Below are 23,184 nucleotides of genomic sequence, written 5' to 3' on the forward strand. Positions count from 1 at the left end.
ACCCCAGACACAGAAGGAAAACAAGCAGATGGTGATGAAACAGGGAAGAGAAAATAGTGAAGCATATATAGAAACATAGATAGAAGATTGTATAGAGCATACTTGCTGAGAGGAAACATTATATAATTCTCCCTCCGAAGATTTACTCGTTTAATTTCATTTGGGAAAGCCATAGTTGATGTCTGATATGTTACACATGGCAAAAATGAAGAAAACTCAGTACAAAGAGGCTCTTACAGCACATCCCAGAATTTTGAAGTCAAATAAAACTAAGGGAATTTAACATTGTATTGTGGCACCCAAAATAACTGGTGACTGGGCATGCAGTATATTGAAGATGACTGTTTGTTCTTTGTTACAGTCCCACACAGCATGGGAAATTGACCTTCCCTTGGGTTTTTTATTTGTTTCTTTGTTATGCTCTGTGACTGCTTAAACAACAAAATGAGGTAGAAATCACACTGTGCCAGTTCTAAGGTTAGGCTTTAAATTATCTAACAGCTTCTATTTGCTCCCTTTGGAGCAATCACTGTTGGGATGCTCTGTCTCAAAATCCATCTGCTGCTCAGAAGCCAAAGTCATATGGGGAGGCCGTGAGTGTGAGCTCTGTTCAACGGTCTCAGTTGAGCTCCCAGCCCAAAGACAGCATGTGAAGAAGACATTTTGGCTGTTCTAGCCCAAATAAATCCCCTGATGATGTAGCCCACTCACGTCACACAGAGGAGAACTACCCATCTGATCTTGGTCAACACACAGAATTACAAGAAATAATAAAATTGTTTTTAGCTACTAAGTTTTTTTTTTTTTTTTAAGATTTTTTATTTATTTAACAGACAGATCACAAGTAGGCAGAGAGGCAGGCAGAGAGAGAAGGGAGGAAGCAGGCTCCCTGCTGAGCAGAGAGCCCGATACGGGGCTCGATCCCAGGACCTTGGGATCATGACCTGAGCCGAAGGCAGCGGCTTTAACCCACTGAGCCACCCAGGCGCCCCTAGCTACTAAGTTTTGATGTGGTTTGCTATACAGTAGTTGATGGTTGAAACAGAGAACATGGCTTATTGTTGGGGACAAGTATATTCTTTTTTTTTTTTTTTATTTGACAGTCAGAAATCACAAGCAGGCAGAGAAGCAGGCAGAGAGAGAGAGAGAGGAGGAAGCAGGCTCCCTGCTGAGCAGAGAGCCTGACATGGGGCTAGATCCCAAGACCCTGGGATCATGACCTGAGCCGAAGGCAGAGGCTTTAACCCGCTGAGCCACCCAGGCGCCCCGGGGACAAGTATATTCTTAACTTTTAGATGCCATTTAGTAATGGGACATTCCTGTCTGTGGGCATGTGAGAAAGTAAGAAATGGTTCAGTATTCTACTTAGGAAATAAAAGAAATGGATGAAATTCATGATTAGCTGCATTAGTCTGCTATTTGTAAAAGAAAAACAGGAAACAACTATGCTCAGCCACAACAGTATGGCAAAGCTACTCACTGAAATATAATATAAACATTTAGAATTATGTAATAAGAATCTTATGTTATTTTGGCTCAGTGAAGAAATATTGAGATAGACCACTATCTGTGAACTCTTAATTATAACCACATAAAGTAAATAAGGGGAAAATGTGTCTAAGGAGAAAAGGCTGAGAATAGTGTTTCAAAGTATGCCTTAACCTCCCTGGAGGTACCATTTGCATACCTAACTCTTGGAGTGAAAACAAAAGCAAGCAAAATACTATTCAGGAACAAAGAGGGAAGAGCTCACTCTCCCCTGGTCAGGGATGGCATCATTGAGGAGTATTCACTTGAGAGGAGTTTTACAGGATGAATAGGAATTTGTCAGGTGGTCAATGACAGAAAAAGTCTAAGCAGAAGAAGTAACCTATGCAGAATCACAGAAAGAGACAAAATAGCAGAGAGTAAGAACTTTGGGAAACTGTACTTGTTCTGGTGCAGAATTTGTGGAAGGGCATAAGGAGGGAAAGGCAGGTTATAATATTATGGGCCAATCTCCTAAACTCAGTGTTTCCATTTAGATTGGTCTCTCCTTTTTCTTTGAATGCCCGTGGTGCTTTGTTTAGTTATGCTTTATATTATGGATATTTGGCCACATATTTGTTTGTTTGTTTGTTTTAAGATTTTTATTTATTTATTTGACAGACAGAGATCACAAGTAGTCAGAGAGGCAGGCAGAGAGAGAGGGGGAAGCAGGCTCCCCGCCGAGCAGAGAGCCCGATGCGGGGCTCGATCCCAGGACCCTGGGATCATGACCTGAGCTGAAGGCAGAGGCTTTAACCCACCGAGCCACCCAGGCGCCCCATTGACCACATGTTTTACTTTCTATCCTAGATCATAAATTTCCTGTACCTGAGGCTTTTGTTCAACAAATACCAATGTGCTAACTTCGCTTTCCCAAGCCCCTTTGGCTTTGTAAAAAAATTTTTTGAAGATATTATTTATTTATTTGTTTATTTGAGAGAGAGAGAGAGAGAGAGAGAGAGAGCATAAGCAGGGGGAGGGAGGGGCAGAGAAAGAGGATCTCAAGCAGACTCCACTCTAAGTGCAGGACCCAACACAGGGCTTGATCTCACGACCCTGAAATCATGACCTGAAATCAAGAGTCAGTTGCTTAACTGACTGAGCCACCCAGGTGCCCCTGTGTAAGATTTTTTTTTAAATGACCTTGGAATTCTAACCTAAGAGCAGAAATTGAGCTGAGCATTATGTAATTCCAAGATGGTCATACTCCATAAAACCCACAGGTTATGGCTAAGACAGGAAATGGATGTGGAAGACGAAGGGCCAAGGGAAAATTAACAAATAAGAACTTTTCAGAGAGAAGAATCAGGGCTGATCAAAGGAGTACATCCCCAACCCCCAGAAGAGGGGTCCTTTTAACATTTTCCCAGTGAGACTTGTTATGTTCGAGCAGCTACTGTATCTACTGTTATCCCCCTCCCAAAAAAGAAGAGTGTTTATTGCAGTTATCCAGTGGCAACAGTGGTGTGGAGGGTAAGGTAACTGTCCTCCTTACCCAGCAATTTCAAGAAGGTTGTGTGCTACACCCATTCTGATGGAGACCCTACTGCTCACACTCGGAGACTGTAGACACTCAAGGTGCAATGTCTGTATGGGGTTTTGTGCTGACTCCTTATGGGAGAGTTTCTGTGTATTCACCGTATTTCAAGAAAGGAGCAAAAAGGAGATGCTAGTTGTAGACCTATGACCTGTGCTCATCACATATTTGTATGCTCTCCACTCATTTTCCTGACACATTTGCAGTTGAGTTGTGGCTATGTGGTTAGACACAGCCAGCAGACTGTGAGCAAAACTAATGTGTGTTACTTCTATGATCATACAGTTAAGACCGAGGATAATGCTTCTATCCCTCTCTTCTACTTCCCTGGCAGTTCCCAGTGCATCTAATTTATATGATGTAGACAAAAAGAAGAGGGAGATACCCTAACCTGCACTGGACTGTGTTAAATCGCTGAAACATGAAAGTTTGTTTATTGCAACAATGAGTATGAATGACCTTAACAAATGGATTCCTGGGAGGAAGCGCTTAGCAAAACCTTTCCTATTTCTTCTCCAGTATTGCACACACCCTTGTGAGAGGTAGTCACATTTTTGTATCTTCCAATCCTTTGCTCAATCTCTGTTCCATTTCTAAAATATGTATAACAAAATCCTTGCTAATTTAGCCTTACCCTCTGTGTGCTTTCTGAAGTGAAGTAACATATCTCTTGGTATGGCCTAATTTCTAAACAGGAGTGGATTTATTTCTCTTCCATCTAGCCAGAAATTAATTTTCCTCCCCTGTTTGGCAGTCCCAGTCTACTGGCTTGTCAGAACTGGAAATGTTCTCTCCAACTTGTTGGAACTACATCTCTAACTTAAATTTCCAGGGCTAGTGTTTCCCATTGTTCATCTTTGCTTCTGCTAATTTAATATCAGAATATTTCCTTTCTTACTGTACATTTCTTTAAAAAGGAGGCAGCTCCCATTTTTAATACAGAATTTAAGAGTTTAAGGGTTCATTCACATATGGTAATGTATTTGATTCTCAAAATAACTGTGGAATCAGGCATGAATGGCATTATTTATACCTTATCCCCATATTCCAGATGAGGAAAATGAAACTCAGGGGACTTCTCCAAATCCCGTGGCTATGACTGCCCACCTATAAACTCGTATTCCAAATATCATTTTTACACTATATTTTATTACCTTTTACCAATTTTCTATATTTTGTATATATTTCTCTATTTTGTATATACATCAGACATTCATATGCAATCTGACATGTTTTGAAATCTATATTATTGTGCCTAAAATCATCTTAATACAGCATGTTGTAATGCTGAAAGTTTTAGGGAAGAAAAAAATTGAAAATCCAAACAGGAAATAGTAAATCTAAAATTTAAAGAGAAAGGAAAACAGACATTTGAGTTGCTTCCTATTTTTTTTGTTTTTGTTTTGTTTTGTTTTTTTGTTTTTGTTTTTGCCTGCTCATTTGTTTTTTTGTTTTGAGTTTGTGCACACACACATGTGTTTTGTTTTGTTTTGTTTTCTATTAAAGACAATTCTTTCATGAATATTCTTATTCAGCTTTTGATGCTCATGAACAAGATTTCCTCCAAATCTAAGGAATAGAGCTAGAATTGAAAATGCTGGGAATATTTGAATGAAAAAAATCAATTCAAACAAAGCATGTATTGTGTATATACATATACAAATGTATTGGGTATATATGTATACCCTTGGTGGGAGAGGCGTTGGCTCAGCAATGCCGGGTGGAACCAGATGGGGAGATAGTTAAACTGGCAAAAGGTGGATACCCCTAGAAGGAGCACCTCCACCACCTGGAATCTGGGCTATCCCCCTGACTCTCTAACCATCCCATTTGTTATCTGCATTGACCAGGCTGGATAACGGTGAGTATACAGTGTGTGCCCAAGGAGCCCCACTCATTCCAGAGGAGACTGACCTTGTTAGAGCCATGGCGGGGTCCTTGGGATGAGGCCCTGGATCATACCAGTGGGATTCCTGACTGCATCTTTGTCCATACCAACTGTTTCCTTGGTGGGCACTGAATCTGAGAAGGTAGCATGGCCTCTGCTACCTTGGCCTAATGCCTAGGCCTCCCAAAGATTCCCTAGACCAATAAAATGTCTTTCATTTCATAAAAAAACCCTTTTATATATAATCCCATACATACATATATGTATGTGTGTATATTTGTAATATAGATATATATAGCATATATATATATATACACACACACACTATACCTATACACACATACCATATATAGCACATATGTATCATATATATGATATATAGAGTACTATATAATTTTTTAAGGTGCAGAAACAATCTCTAATTTATTATTCAATAATAATTACTATACTTTCTTATTAAAAATAGAATTATGTGATCTATTTCAATATGTAGCCACAATTTTGCTTTTAGAATTGTAACATTATCGGGGCACCTGGGTGACTCAGTGGGTTAAAGCCTCTGCCTTCGGCTCAGGTCATGATCCCAGGGTCCTGGGAACGAGCCCTGCATCAGGCTCTCTGCTCAGCAGAAAGCCTGCTTCCCCCTCTCCCTCTGCCTGCCTTTCTGCCTACTTGTGACCTCTCTCTCTCTCTCTGTCAAATAAATTTAAAAAAAAATCTTAAAAAAAAACTTTATAATTGTAACATTATTTCTGATATCACACTCATGATTTTTATAAAATTATCAAACCTATGGAAGACATTTTCTTTTTAGCTACGGTTACTGACAGCTCACTTTTTGAGATATAAAAACCGATAATCATTATTTCTACTTTAACAATAGCTACCTTTTCAAATAGACATTTATTTTATTTTTTAAAAAGAATAAAATCTTAGAGCACACATAAGGGGGTTACGGGCAGAGGGCAAGAGAGAGGGAGAAGCAGACTCCTCACTGAGCAGGGAGCCCTACATGGGGCTTGATTCTGGGATCCCGAGATCATGACCTGAGCCAAAGGCAGACGCTTAACCAACTGAGCCACCCAGACACCCCTAAAATAGATATTTAATTATTATTTTAGCATCATGTAGAATTTAATACTAAATTTAAATATGGTTCTGCATAGTATTTTTTTAGTTTGTAATTTCAAGTCTTTTTCATTTATGCTTTGGTTTTGTATTAAGAGAACATTAAAAAATTGAATTTTTTAGTCTATTTGTTGGTATAAAACTAAAGGTAATTTAAGAAAAAATGGGAGATGTAACTACTCAATTTTATTTTATAGTATGATAGTATCAAATAGATAAAGGAAGTCGTGATAATTCTTCCAGTAAGGTGATATAACTTGCTGGATGCTATTTAAAAATCTGTCCCATGACCCAGTATAGAGGCAGTATTATAATTTGAGGGATGTCTGTTTCACATCCAACTAACTGTCCCTCTCATCTCAGGCATTAGGGTTTGAATCATGTCCAGCTTAATGAAGTGACTGGCAAAATGCCAAACCAACATGGAGAATGAAAGATCTAAGAGAAGGATGGGGGGAAAATAAACAATGTTGCCATGTCCTGGTGATATTGTTCAAGCATCTGGTTCCGTTTTAGGTCCTACGTTACATGACCAGAACTTAGCTCTATATTTTGCACATGAGATTTTCAACTCCCAGGTGTATTGCTGGAATAAAATGGGAGCATCACCTGTTTAATGACAGATTTCTTCACGGTTCACGTTGTGATAAAAGATGGTCAGTCCTAAAAAGCAACGGTGCCAATTCATTAGGGTAGCATTTGAAGAATTGCATTAAATGAATCTATTGCATTAAATGCAATTGTGTGGACATACAGGTCTGTTAGAAAACTGCCAAATATCTGAAGGAGAAAGGTTAAAAACAATTTCCAGGTCCCTACTGCAGCGTTGAGAGTGAGCCACTCACATTTTTTGAAAGAGAATCTGCTACAAAGAGGGCCCTCAGTTGAGTCCCAGCGCTTCATCTTGGCTTTCAGTTCAAGGCCACACTCTTTCTGGGCAGTCTCTAGCCAATGACTAAGCATCATGGGGATCCAAGGGCTTACCGTTTGTGGTCATTTTGGCTCCCCTCTCATGGGCAACGTTTGCACTGAAACTTCTTGCTGGCTGGCTGAGACTTTCACAGAGCTACACTGCAGTCTGAGCATCTGTCTTCCTGTGCAGTCCTGCTTCCTTCCCTTCCTTTTACAAGTGTGAGACCAGCATCACGGTGAGAAGTCTTTCCTTATTTTTGCCTTTCCTCTCTTTTTCCCTCACAGGAATCACTTCCAATAACTTGTGCATTTGTATTTTCCTTTTGGCATCTGTTTCCCAGAGACCCAGCATTGTCTCCTGGGTGTTATTATTGACCTCTATGAAACAGAGGACTTGTAGTTTCTGCATTTTGCAGGGAGAAAGCTGAAAGAGAGCACAGACCTATGGGAGCTTCTTCACAACTAGTGTAAGGAAGAACATGAAGAAGCTCAGTCCCCTTGAAATCAGTACAAAGCACAATTAGTAAACATAGTTTGCTTGCTTACAAAAAGCTACTTGCAGAAAGTTAGCTGGTAATCAAAAACTTTCCTTTGATTGGGCAAGAAGATAGGGTTCTGTGGCTATTTAGCCAAAGACAAGGATTTGAAAAATTTGAAAAATTCCAGTACATTGTGTGATAATAACAAAACCTAAGCCTTCCTCATCATTATTATGGTTAGTAATTTAGATTGTACTCTACTGGCTCAGGTCAGAAAATTCTCCACTTCATGCTTTGGAAGTTAGCCAAATTCTTATGGGTTGTTTACTTACTTAACAGAACCTCAGAAATTAACAAAGACTAGTTATCAATGAAATATGTCTTGCCATAGGTTTCTTCAAACACTAAGGTCTGTGATACTATGAATCTATGATAAAATAGTATATGCAGTATTGAAGAAAAAGATTACAACCTGCCCCTAGACTATGAGATATTTGAGGGCCTATCTTTAGGTCCAACTTTTGAGAGCACTTAGGACTAGTAGGCATTTGTGAAATGTTTCCTAAATTGAACCGAAATCCAATTTTCAGTTATTTTGTGCCAATGAATCCAGACACAAAATAACTTTATTGCACTAAGTTTTGCTGACATTGATGGCCAGTATTTGCCAAGAGAATTGGAAGGAAGTATTTAGAGTTGAATTTCAGTGTATATAATTTGAAGTCTCTTCCATTCTTTTCACTTTGTCAGGACCTTAAACGAGACTTTTGAGTGCTATGTAACTAAAATAGGCGAAAGCATTTATTGGTCTGTCTTGGCCTGCAGATGTTTGGGATTACACCTAATTGCTTTGCTGCTGCTATTTTCATCAGGCTGCTGAAAGGATTTTTGTAAATGCTGGAAGAAAGCCTAACTGAAAGGGGTTAAGCTTCTAAACTACTGTGATCTACAGTCAGTTAGAAGTGACAAATTGTAAGCAAAAGATAATCTCTTCCACTTACAGAAATGCCAGCCCAAATATCATCTGTAAAGAGACTTCAGCAACTTTAATATATTCATGTTAGAGAGCAGAATTTAAAAATAGGCATTTGTGGATCTTTTAGGTCCCTGCCGCTTTATAGATTTTAACTATGCTGGTTAACAAGTCTTTTCAGCTGCGGTCTGATGGTTTGCATGGAGACTCTGTCTTTTATGGAGATTTGTAGAAAGCCTGTACCACAGAGGCAAGGTAATACCCAGCCTCTGAACTTCATGTATCTTTCACACAATGGAAACCACAGCTTGGGAGGCAAGGGAACTTGAATCTATAACAGTTTCAAGCTGCAAGTAACTGAACACTCTACAAAAAGTGACTTTAAAGAAAGAAAAAGTTAAATTACATACAAATTATTGAAATATATTTTTTCCTTTTTTTTTTTAACAGTATCTCAACTATATCAGGGATATGAACATTTTTATTCACCTATAGCCCTTTCTTGTGGGAACAAAATGGCAGTTGTAGGCTCCAAGCAAGTAGAGCATCACCAAATCACATTCCAAACAGGAAGAGAGGAAGGCAGGTAGACAGGGGCTTTCCTTTAGTTAAGAAGTAAAATCCTGCTTAGATTCCCCCACTAGCCTCTCTTTATGTCCAGTTAGCTACAATCAGGTAATCTCTGGGCCCAAGGGTAATTGTGAAAAGTAAGGAGATGGCAAAGAAGAATGAGTCATAACTGGCTTGGATAAAACTGTTCAGTTCCATGGGATTGGATGCAGTTTTCCTCTTGTAGAAATTTGAGAATTTGTTTGCAAGGAAAATAGGAATAGGATAGCCTTGCAATAATGTTTGCAAACTCCTAGTCAGTCCTAGGCTTGTCCTAATTTGAAAGACAGACACTTGAATTTCTCTGCTTGTCTCCACCTATCCCCGTGTTGCTACTTGTTCAATATAAAAGGACCAACAGAAGCAAAATTAAAACTAGTGAAAGTTACAAACAGTAAGGACACATAAAATGCATCCATAATATTAGCACTCGAAGAATTGGTTCAAATTTGTATGTTACTATTACCTTGTTCATATTATTTTTTATAGATTTACTCTTGGCAAGTTTGTCGTCTTTTACATTCTGATATTTTCATTTGTCATAAATATTTTCCTTTTTCTATATTACTTTAATAATTTTCACTTACAGCATCATAGTTTTTCGTCTGTTGTTGGCTCCAAATATCCGTAACAATTTTCCCGTGATTGGAACTCAGTGTAGCAGAGTGGAGCTACCAAGCTAATCGTGAGTTAGAGCATAGGTCTACCCCGCCTGAAATGTCAGTTGTACCGCTAACAAAGTGGGTGCCCTTGGCAAGTTGTTTAACTGCGCTGCACTACAGTTTTTAATATCTGTAGAGTAAAATTAATAGTAAGACTGTAAAGCTAATTATTATTAATTATTAAGCACATTTTATTAATTTAATTAAATAAAGTTAATAAGATACTTCCTGTAAATTGGTTAATATGGATCTTACTGTGCAATCCAATATGGCAGTCACTAGACACATGTGACTACTTAAATTTAGGTTTAATTTAATTAAAATTTCAGTTCCTCAATTGTCACTACATTTCAAGTGCTCAATAATCACATGTGATCAATGGTTACCAGATTCAACAGTACAGGAAAAGGATATTTACATCATTACAGAATATTTTATTGGACAGCACTGGCTAGAATATAGTAAGAGCTCAATAAATAGTTGTGCATTTACCTTTTCTTTCTTCTGAATTGTCCTTATGGCCAAGCTCATAACGATTAAAATTATGCCATATCATTTATATTTATGTAGAAGTGAATACCTATCAAAATGTTTTCACAAGTATTTAGACCCTCTGCAAAGTGAGTGTTTTTATACATTTAATTCCTGACCCGCTAGTTTAGAATAATGATGTCACATTGTAACACTCAGTAAATGTAGTTATTGAGTGAATGAATGATTGGGTAATACTACAATAAAGTATCTGAGCAGAGATCTGTTCTCTTTTATAGATGGAAATGTTGTGTCATTCAGTGAGTTACCAATAAATTACAAACCAGCATCCAGTTGTCTAGGCTGAGTTGTTTTTTTTTAGCGTAGTGTCACTAGCAAATATTTCAAATCTGAGTTCTAGAGATATCAGTATTATTTCTAAAGATCAGTGTAGAAATTTCCATCTCTAATCTATGACAAATGTGCCTGAAATTAGTGCTTGAAGCAATATGTGTATATACACACCCACACCCATATACACATATATAAAATACATATTTAAATATACATCACATATATAATATATGTCATATATATAAGTGCTACATTTACATTTAATCCTGAGTCTAATGTGATACTCAGTGTATTCATGGTATTAATACTCTGTTATGATCAGGAGACTCAGGATGCCAAATAGTGCCCCAGACTTATGCATGCCTGCCCTTGAAAACCCCAAGGGAAATTTGTAAACACACACAAAAAAATCACAAATAGGAATTACAGGCAGATTGTACTTTGACTGGGCTTGTGCTCATAACTGCAGTGCACAGCATTCTGGAGAAGTGAGCTGGAAATAGTGATCTAACCCAGAGCTTGCAAGGGTATCTCTCTCCTCTTGTCTAAATTTTGCCATAAGCCAGCTTTCAGAGGCTGATGGATTACCAAGCCACAGTACACTGAGACACAGAAATATTTCAAGATATACATCCTAGGCTGTCTTAACTGATCTTGCAGCATAAACAGAAGAGGTAAAACGTGAGCTTAAGAGTGATCCCTAACTTCTCAGAAAGGGCCCTAGAATTGCTTCCTGTTTTGACATCTAGGGGACCAGAGGAAAGAGAGAGATTATAGAGGAAAGGATAACATCCATTTCTATGTGCCTGACCTTGCAATGTTGTCTTTCCAAGATGTAACTCAATAAAATGAGCTGCTTCTTTATTTGGGAGAAACTGAGAGTGGGGGCAGCATGGAAGAGTAGATCTTCTCTGCTGTATATGGGACCACTGGGGAACCACCAGTTCCTTAATCTCTTAGTTAGATTTTATATTTAGTTTTATTACAGGGTGTATCTAATTTTGCTTAAACAATGTTGATCTAGAAGCATCTTTTTGAAGTGTTTTTCACTGACCAGAGGAAAAAAGTTTTTTTTAATGTTGGTTTGATATGAACTCTGCTACAAATGGAATGTTTGTGTCTTCCCAAAAGTCATATGTTGAAATGGAATCTCCAGTGTGTTGGTATTTGGAGCTGAACTGTTTGGGAGGTGATTAGTTCATGAGGTCACAGAGCCCTCATGAATGATTAATTCCCTTATTAAACAAAACAAAACAAAATCCAGAGAGTTCCCTCACTCCTTCCACCTTGGGAGGACAGACTGAGAAGAGGGCAGTTTGCAACCTGGAAGGGGGCTCCCACCACAGCTTGACCATGCTGGCACTGTGATCTCAGACTGAAGCCTCAAGAACTGTGAGAAATAAATTGTTGTTGTTTATAAGCCATCCAGTCTATGGTACATTGTTATAGCAGCCTGAACTGACTAAGACAGACTAAGTAGATATTGACAGGAACTACTGAGGCAGATGCTTGAGTCCCATAAGTGCTGGATTGGCTGAAGCTTTGTGACATAGAGGAGGCTTGAGAAAGAAGAATCATGACACATCGTTCAGTAAAATTGTGTGGGTTTGGGGTGATCTATGTATTTGTGTCAAGTGATTTCCCAAGGGAAATCACTGATTTTTCTTTCTTTGGTTCCCAAACCATTTCTGGATGCAGCAAAACAAAGCAAACTTTTTCCTGAACGAGTCTTACAGACTAAATATAATCATTTTATTCTACAGTTGGAAGATGGTTTTTAATCTTATTTTCATAATAATAATCTTATTATTGCTGTATGGGTCAATTTAAACATAGGCCGTGAGCTAACTTTTCTGTACTGTTGTGTGTTAACATCTATGTCATTATATATATAAAACACACATCAGGCAAAACAGTGAAGATCATTTTGTGGTTTTAGTCACTTTCCTTTCAAAGCTGAAGAAATGGTGAGACTAAATGTTGATAAAAAATGATAAAAATTTACCAAAATTTTCTAAAACAGAGAACCTGTTAGGAATCATGGTCACAAATAACTAGTGCAATAAATCCTGGTTCTCTGTGGGTATAATTCTGTACACTAGCCTGGATTAGGAAATTTATTCAGCCTTTTGATAAACTATAGAGTTAAACAATCATTTTCTATTCTACGTTATCATGGTTTAACTTTACATTTTTTATAGTAACAATACTGATATATCATTATTTTAGTTTATTAATTGTTGGTATCTCTCAAATGATGGATACATCAGTTCTGTTTTTAAGTTACTGTATAAAACATAAAGCAGTTCTGTGAAGTTATAGTTAAGGGTTATGAAAGCCACAAAAGGCAAGGAGATGTGTGTGTATACGTTTGTATTTGTGTAACAGTATAATAAACAGTGGGGGGGTGGGTAGAAGGACATTACTGTGGATTGGATATCTACTGTGTTCTAGGCACTGTTGGATACTTTATAGTCATTCTTTTATTCTCTGGATACTTTTCATTAATTATATTTGAAGAGTTAATCCATCCAAATGCATCAATATTATGTCACAAAAAAGCATTCTGATTTGGTCCATTTAGTGGTATTAAAAGCAATTCACATTTCATCTTTTGGCAATGACTTCAGTTTTTGAAGTTCGTATAAATGAGTATAAATGCTGCTTAACTATAAACAAATCTTTTAAGTCCCAGAGGGAGACTGAAATTACCATATCTAGCAAACATCCTTCATTTAAAAAGAACTCTTTTTGTTTGTGGTTTCTAAATAAAAATGTGTTTGTGTGTATACTCATGGAAATTTATTATCACAGAATGTTAAAATTGGTACCTAGTATGATATTAAATGTAGTGTGTACAGAGGTGAACTAGCCTAGAAGAGCTGCCACAGCAAAATATTACACCTGGGGGACTTAAACAACAGAAATTTATTTTCTCACAGTTCTGAAGACTGAGAGTCTTAGAGCAAAGCACCAACTGACTCAGTTTCTGGTGTGGGCTCTCTTCCTTGTTTGCAAAGGCAGCTTTTTTGCTGTGTCCTCATATGATTTTGTCCCCTTGTGCATGTGGAGAGAAAGAGATTTCAGGAATCTCTTCCTCTTCTTATGAGGACACCAACACTATCAGATTAGGGCCCCACCCCTATGACCTCATTTTACCTTATTTACCACCTGAAAGCCCTATCTCAGAAGATAGTCATGTGTTGATGTTTTTAGAACTCTCAGCACAGAACACCTCTGCACTAAGAGACTTGATCAAACTCTAGCATGGCTGCTAGCAGCAAAAGCCATGCCCCTAGGATAACCCCAGAGCCCCCTCTTTAAAAAGCCTCTCTGGGAAAACTCAGTGTTGTCTGGAGAATCCATCATTTGTTCTAGCCAACACTGGAAGATAGGCCCCAACCTCCTTAGAGCATTTAGGAAAAAGGGCTTACAATTGTGAATAGGCATCTCTTAACTGCACATGTCTTTCTCATGGACCTGAGAGCCACTCCTTTGAAATTAGTCGTCAGGAAGGATAGGACCGATGTCTTCCAGTGTTTGTTGGAGGGTAGAATCCTGACTTCGATCACTGTCAGCTCACAAACAGCTGTCCTAGTCACATTCACATTCCCACTAGCCAACTCTGTAATTTTTCACTTCTCCGACTCTCGTGAGCTGCCGCTCTTCCTCCTCTCTCCTCCTTTCTTTGAAGCACCAGATCACGTCTGCCCAAAGTGGAATGGAGCTCAGTTCTTTCTTTCTGTCAGTACTTACTGAGTAAAATTTGTTTTCACTGCCTTAACTAATGTCCATCATTATTTATCTTTGACAGCTTCAACATATGACTTTGAGGGGCAAGGGACCCAGTTCAGTCCATAGCAAGGGGGTAACATTAAAGCTACAAATAGGTGAGGGCGCCTGGATGGCTCAGTTGGTTAAGGATCGGGTTGTGATCTCCGGGACCTGAGATCAAGCCCTGGGGTGGGCTCCCTGCTCAGTGGGGAGCCTACTTCTCCCTCTCCCTCTACCCCTCCCCCTCATGCTCTATTTGTCTCTTTCAAATAAATAAATAGAATCTTTTTTTAAAAAAAGCTACAAATAAGTGAGACAAGTCTACCAAAAGTAATACAAGACACTTTCTCCTATAAGGAAGGAAAATTGTGAATTGCTTCCTGCCGCCATGTCTTTGCTTAGAGTGATTATCTGCCAGTGTTTGCTATCATTCAGCTCAACATTCTACTTACCTTTTGAGAGATGACTTCTCTTCATTTAGTGTAAGCCAAATAATCTAGGTAAGTAGGTGCTACAGAAACATCTAATTATTTAGCAACCCAAAGAGCAAAACCTTTTTCTAAACTACCCCAGGTTACCTGATCATGGCTAGGCAGCTTAGACACTGAAGGAAAGCTAACTCCAAGAGTGTGATGAACCTGCAGGAAGTTGCGTAGGGAACATTCCTGGAAGGAAAGGGAAGCAAGCAGGTTTGGACAGAGGGAGAAGTTGGGCTACAACACAGTCTCAGTGGAGACCTCAGCAATGACCCTTCAGTGCTGTGCTGAGTTAGGATGAGGAGAAAGCCCCATGCCAATCATTTTTATACAGACCACTCTAATTAAGAAGAGTGTAATTTTCTTCAGCTAAGATTCCCCATCAGGGCTGTTGCCTAGGGCTTTCTACTGACAGCATTCTGAGTGGCTGGGACAGGAAGTCCTTTCTTCCTGAAGGGGAATGTTCCTGGTGCATTACACACCCACTATGCTGCCAGGTAACAGGTCACTTTCTGGGAATTTAAATCTTGAGCTAATAACACAAGAGAAAACAGAATGGTTAGAATTTATTCATCCTAGTGACAAAATGGCTAGATCAATCTAGTGTTTGGCAAAAGAAGCCAGACGCAAAAGAGTACACATTTTAAAATACCATTTTCCTATGATTTAAAAGCCAACTGACAGGGCCAGCTGAGTGTCTCAGTCCATTAAGCGTCTGCCTTCAGCTCAGGTCATGATCGCAGGGTCCTGGGTTCCACACTGGGCTCCCTGCTCAGCCGAGAGTCTGCTTCTCCCTCTGCCCTTCTCCCCAGCTCATGCGCTCGCTCTCTCTCTCTCTCTCTCTCAAATAAATAAATAAAATCTTTTAAAAATAAATAAATAAAAGCCAACTGACAAAATTAATGTATGGGGGTTACAAGGAAAGACAGTATTTATAGTGACGGTTTTACTTTTTTTAAATTTGGTTGAATTTTCGTTATTAAGTTGTTAATTTTTGTTATTCTTTATAATCACAAATTGCTTTAAGCACAAAGACTATCTAATGTGTGTGTGTATTTAAAGAACATAATAAATGTAAAATTATATTTATTACATAAATATGTATGTATTTATAATATTCATTTATAAAGTTAGTCAAAATTAGGGTGCTGTAAGAATTTTTTTTTTTTTAAGATTTTATTTATTTATTTGTCAGAGAGAGTGAGCACAGGCAGACAGAGAGGCAGGCAGAGGCAGAGGGAGAAGCAGGCTCCCCTCTGAGCAAGGAGCCCGATGTGGGACTCGATCCTAGGACCCTGGGATCATGACCTGAGCCGAAGGCAGCCACTTAACCAACTGAGCCACCCAGGCGTCCCTGTAAGAATTTTTATATAGCAGAGTCCATCAGTTTTTCAAGCTTCTAAAATGATCTTTTGTAGAAATTCAGTTAGGCAAGAACCAGTGTTCAGCAGATGGGTATAAGCAGGTAGGAAAATAGAAGCTAGATTACTTCGATTAAAAGACAAAATGTGGAATCAGCACTCAGGGACCCAACACAGACACTGGCAAAGACAATACTAAATACTCAAAACTGGCAACTAAAGGCTACCACGTGAAGTTTGGGGCTGATTTTTCCCAGAACAAGAAGAACTACCGTATATTGAGCACTTTCATGGTCAGATGTTCTGTCCTATGCATTTGAAAACACATGTTAAAAATAGTATCTAAAATTTTCAGAACACAGAAGCTGGTACTTTGACCTGAAGTTTTACTGAAGGAGTCATTGAGGCTCAAAATGATTTACATAAGATGCCCGAAGTCACAGAACCAAGTATTTCCACCAGGATTCAATCCGAGTCTGTTCCCAACAAAGTTTCTACTCTTTATATTATCTAATAATAAACTGAAACCGATTTAAGATTCATGCACACGCGTGTGCACACATGCATTATATGTATATGTGACAATAACATTTTTAGCCACAACAGCTGTGACACAAACCATAAGGTATAGACAGCCTCAAATCAGAGATGGTCGAAGAGAAGCCGTTCGATTCTGAGGCATTCTGCTCCGACGTCACGCATACTTCGGTTTCTTGTCTCCTCATTTCAGTCAGCAGAGGAATTTACTTGGAAGCAAAAATCTTAACTATCATTACCCACCTGAAGTCATCGTTTCTGTTTATTACATCATAATCATCTCTACTTGCCACCAATTGTACATTCCCGAAGAGGAAATTATGATTTCAAGTGAAGACAATGGAGCAAGAACAGATGTGCTACTAAGAGAGAGACATCCTATTATCCTGAAAATGTACTCCATAATGAAAAACAAGGGAAAAGAGATCAGAAGGTATTGTCATATTTCAAAATAGAGTCTGCTCTAGCAGCCGGATTACATTTAAACAGAAAGATCTGCTGAAGTTTCCATGTACTTTATGCCTGACACTTCATACACTAGAGAAACTGTAATAAAAAGTGAAAATACATCCCTCTGCAGCATTGTTGGTAAATCTTTTACTGTGGCCTTTGCAACATTTTTCTCTATTCTGAATTTCTTTAGTCACGGCAAGTTGACCTTACTTCCAAGTGTGACACTTTCATGTGGCTCCAACCCATTATTCCCAAAACTTCCGTTAGATTGCCCCATCTGCTTTAGAAGTCTTCATAAAATGTATGTCTTCTTAATCCTAGGGAATGAGACACTGACAGAATGGGAAACTGTGTAATGATTCACAGTTTTTAAAAATGGATGTTTGGCCACACCGATTCATTCATAAAAGCAGAACTTGTTCACTTAATATGTGTCAGACATTGGATCAGCTAAAGGTACAGAGTAAGGGCTTGTTACATGAACTCAGAGCAGCCGTAGCAGGGTGGAAGACAGATAAGGTGGTGGATAACCTCAAAACTGTGATCAGTGCTCTGACAGAGATATTCACTATATCCAGTGAAAGTTCCTTGTAAATACAGAGACTCAGATCAGACCAATGGGGGAGACTAAAAGTGAGCGAAAACGGTTTGCAGAGGTACCGTGGTCAAACCAAGCACAGTACGTCAGGGGCAGGGACGGACAGTAACATATATGTATTGAGAGGAGTGTTGGCTACGGAGGAGTCAGGTGAGGAGGGCAAGATGGTCCAGGCAGGACCGAATGAGCTTTTTAGTCAGTATTAAAATGTGCAGTACTTCGTTGTCTCTCTGGAGTCACTCTGAGAAAATTCCTAACTAAACCTCTGCTGATGTTTACGAAGCCCAGGGGGAGATTAGTGAAAACCAATCTGTTTTCTTCTCCAGGAGCTGCCCTTTTATCTCCCTTTGAATTTCCTATGCTTGGAACACCTGGTGCTATTTCTGACAATAGAAACACTTTTTTTCCCCTGTCATTTCCTTTCCATTTCTTTCTGTTCCTCTACTCCTTTCCCTTGGGCCTAGTGGATTAATTTTTATTACCTTTGATAAAGTCAGTTGATTAATAACATAGAAATTGCTAAACCGATATACCTATCAATGTATTCTGCCCACATTCAGAAAGAAGAATTACGTGAGGCATGTACGTCAAAAGGCAGGAATCTCAAGGGCCATCCTAGAATTCTGTGTACCACCTAGACCATCCCACAGCACCTATCACAGTCTTTTACACTGTAGATACTCAATATCTATTTGTCCGTTGATTGAAGATATGTTATTACTTACCTATAACAGAATTATAGAAATAATATATAAAAATGGCATGACCATGCCTCTCCTCCCTGGGCACAAGCTTACTTGGTCCTTTAGCTCTCTTTGTGTCTCCCTCCCTCCAACCTTTATAAATGATAATGACTAGAACTATATAGGCTCTTTGGCATTGTCTCCAGCTTCTGTCAAATGTGCAATTTTCAATGGTCTGAACAGTCTTGGGTCCTGGAGGTGATGCGGAACAAGCTTGCTTAGGTGTGTGATTTCTTTTATACTGATTGCTTTCAGAACAAGCAGCTGACCTGTTAGGAACTTGGAACATGACTGCTCCAAGAAAATCACTCTAAAATATTTCAATTTCTTCAAATTATTCTCCTGCAGAAGAAATTAAGGACTATAATGATTTGTAGTTGCAAACTTCCTTGAGTCTGGGCACTGATGAACAAGTGTTTTCCTCTTTTTTTTTTTTTTTTTTTAAAGATCTTATTTATTTGATGGAGATAGAGAGAGAGAGAGGAAGTGAAGAAGCAGGGAGAGAGGCAGAGAGAGGGAGAAGCAGGCTCCCCGCTGAGCAGAGAGCAAGAGGCTGGGCTCCATCCCAGAGTCCTGGGATGGAGGACCTGAGCCAAAGGCAGATGCTTAACCAACTGAGCCACCCAGGTATCCCTCCCCCCGCCTTTTTTTTTTTCTCCTAAAGAAACTAACAGGGGTGTCTGGGTGGCTAGTAGGTTAAAGCCTCTGTCTTAGTTTCAGGTCATGATCCCAGGGTCCTGGGATTGAGCCCCGCATCGGGCTCCCTGCTCAGCGGAGAGCCTATTTCCTCCTCTCTCTCTCTCTGCCTGCCTCCCTGTCTACTTGTAATCTCTGTCTGTCAAATAAATAAAAATAAAGTCTTCAAAAGAAACAAACACATGGAAAAAGCAAGCATATGTGAATTCTAAACATAGTGTGTGCTGACTCTTCATGTTCAGCTTCCTTATTGGAAACACACAACATACAAACCTGCAAAACTTGTCTTTCTTACTTACAACCATGAAATAAAAAGCATAAACTGTTTATTATCTGTACTGCTTTATAGAAGAAAAATATATTGATACTTCATAGTATCAGAGAGTTTCAGAGACCAGTAGGGATTTTTTCCTAATGGTCTCTCATAATAAGCATATATAATTAAAACATAAGCAAATTTACAGAGTTTATATTTTTAATAAAATATAATCATGCAAAGGAAAATAGGAAAAGATTACAAAGTTTTTTGCACATCTGTCATGTGTATCTGTAGAAATGTGAATATAAATGAAAAACCTAGTTACTTTAAGACCAGTTTCCTCAAATTTGGAATCCAAAGAGGTTTCATACATCCATCTGGTTCAGAGAGGGATGTTCACATAAAGGTACAGAGACAAGGTGTAAGAGCATAGTTCTAGTTACCTATTTGAATATTTCAAAATGTAATAAATGGTGTTGATGGTTAATATCGATTAATATAGTTCTTAAAATTGATAATGTCTAAATTGCTTGGAATAAAAAACTCAAATGTTTGCCAGCTTATTTTTTTTTAAGATTTTATTTATTTATTTGACAGACGGAGATCACAAGTAGGCAGAGAGGCAGTCAGAGAGAGAGGAAGGGAAGCAGGCTCCCTGCTGAGCAGAGAGCCCGATGCGGGGCTCGATCCCAGGACCCTGGGATCATGACCTGAGCCAAAGGCAGAGGCATTAACCCACTGAGCCACCCAGGCGCCCCTGCCAGCTTATTTTTAATTATGAATTAAATATTAGAAAAAATTTCTAAAACTGAAAATACTGAAGAAATCCTCCAGATATCCCCCATAAAGAGTCATGAATGAAGAGGTGCTTGGAATTATGAACAAGTAAACCAAAATTATTTAATTGCTTCTGTTGATGGAATTAGCACATAATGGGGGGAAGGAATATGTTATATATTTTGAATTTGGATCCTTTGAACCCTATAATACAGGATTCAAGACATTTTCACTTAAAAGAATTGATGCAAAATGGGCTAAAATCTTTTTTCAGGGTTTCACTGGGGCAAACACTCAACACCAGGATTCTTTCATGAGACAAATGGGGTTGTATTAAATAGGGGTGGCATTCTATTGGCAAAGACCTGAAATGGAGAATAAAGGAGATATGCACAGAATGATAATACATTGAAAAATGCTATCTAGTAGAGATAAAAACAAACCAGAAGCATGACCAAGAACAGGCAAATTGATATTCAAGTCAGAGAGGGTATGTTGTTAAGACAGTGGGAAATTACCTGGAATCAAGTATTTAAGTCTCAGAGAAGCATTGCTGTAAAAATCATCACAAATACCACTCCTTTTCCTTTTGGTTGTCTAGTTTGACATTCTTCCCCTTGATTCCCTTTCTTCCTACAAGACTCCCAGTTTGTTTTTCATTGATTTCTACTAAGGAGTATTAGACACTAAGTACACCCCAAGTATTTTGTCAATGAAAGTACCGATACTTAAACACAGTGTGTATAATAATTGCTTCTTGCTAATATTGTTTTCTTCCAGTTAACTAGAACCCTGGGATACTGTTATGATTCATCTACATTCACACACATGCGCGCACACACACACACACACACACACACTCACACACACACACACACAGAAACACACACATAATCCCAAACATGCTTTTAGCCTAAAAATTGAAAAAGTCATATAGTTTGTTTGGAGGTTCATTTTCATTTTTTAAAAATTCCTGTTGAAATCATAGTTATTTTTCTGTCATGGGGATAGACATCAAAAACTATTTCTTGTGTCAAACACCAACAAGTGAGAAGAAACACAGAAGGCAATATTCAGTGATGTGCTTGGGCTTTTCCTGGCAACATACATCATGGGAGGGGGTCAGGGAAGGCTGATGTATAAAGAAATACTTATATTGCTGGATTTCCTAGTATAATGTGATTTAACTCTGGAAGCTATAATATGAGGAACTATGAAGCTGCATGTGGAAAGCATACAAAAAGATAAAGCTTGGGAGGAAGGAATCTCCTCAGCAATGAAACAAGGAATTATAGGCTGGTGTTAAGAGAAAAAAATTTACTCTGAAAATAAGAGAAATTGATCTGACCACAGTGATAACTTGTCAAGGGAAGAAACTGCAAATTACTTCAATGTATTCATCCGTAGTGGATTTTTAAACCAGAGTAGATAAGATACAGCAAAGTATATTAATATGGACAACAATAAGCTGGCATAAAGATAGAGTGAGAAAACTCTTAGGTCATTTTCATTATTATTCATCAGTTTTTAAAAATGCATGTGATATCTTAAAGGGTCTTGGAGTTTACGAACACATTTTTTCAGTGTTATAAGCCAAAAAATAATAAAATAAAAAAGATCTTAAGAAGAAAAAAAGGACCTTATGTCTTGAAAGCAATTTCAACCATTTTCTTGGCAAGTTGAACATTGAGAAATGTCTTATGGTGCAAATTAATAGAGTATCCTAATATTTATGTGGTAGTGAGAAATCACTGATTCCAAAAACATAGGTCTTAGACTTAATGCTTAAGGCTCTTGAAGACCTAATTTCCAAATTACATTCTGAGAGCATTTTAACCTCCCAGCCCCTCATGTAGTCTGCATATTCACCAAATGACAGCGCCACCCCTATTCTCTCCTTGCATATGTATCACATGTTCTCTGGGCTCCCTGCCTTTCTTGGCTCATGTAATTTTCAGCTTCCTTGTACACGTCCAGCCACATCCCACTCACATACCAAGCATTCTCCAACACCCTATTGATTACCTTCCTAGGTAAATTCCCAAGGACCTGTGTTCAAATCTCTTTTCTAATGTGTTCACTTTTGTGTTTTAATTATTTGCACACTTAACTTACTTCCACCATAACAGTGGTTCCCCAGGCCTAAACCTTTAGCCCCTGGGGAAGAAGGAATTATTGAAGGGGGCTCATAAATTTATACATGCCTGTATATTTTTTCAATCAATAGGGTAGTGAAACGATAGCCAGTATTATATGAAGAAATGTAAAATATTGAGCCAGCAAGGTACAGTTTGTGGACCAAATTCAGTCTACTGCCTGTATTTGTAAATACAATTCTATTTAGACTATTCTGTTAGACCACAGTTCTGTTACATCACAGCCATACCTGTTCATTTATGTATTGCTTACATTTGTTTTCTTGTGATAACGTCAGAATTCAGTGGTTGCAGTAGAAAACATATGGCTTTCAAAAGTGAACATATTTACTATCTGGTCATTTACAGAATAATGTTGCCTACCTCTGGTCCAAAATATAATCATCTTGAGGACAACGGTAGTATCATAGATATATTTGCATCACCCCCTGTAGACACTTAGAGAAAGTCCCCAAACTCTGGAGATCGAAATCAGATATTATTACATTTTCCCAGAAACATTATCTTCTTCTATTTTTATTACCACTCTTGCTTACAGTTCTCAACAAATACTCGAGTTTACAAATATTGGTCTTGCTGACTCTTCTCCCCTCAATGTTCATAGGTATTAATTATTTTTTGTGTTTACTTGATCAAGTCATCTGGGTATCCTCTCCTCAATCTCAGTCCCCCTCTTTCTTCCAGATGTGACATTTAATTGAATGTGCATCCTTTCCATACATGATTTCATATATAAGCATATATTTTTGCATATATATGTATCCTTAATATAGAGTGCTATTTTTAAAGCTTTAAGAATTTACATATATGGTAT

This window comes from Martes martes, assembly GCF_963455335.1.
Source record: "Martes martes genome assembly, chromosome: 1".
Taxonomy (NCBI): domain Eukaryota; kingdom Metazoa; phylum Chordata; class Mammalia; order Carnivora; family Mustelidae; genus Martes; species Martes martes.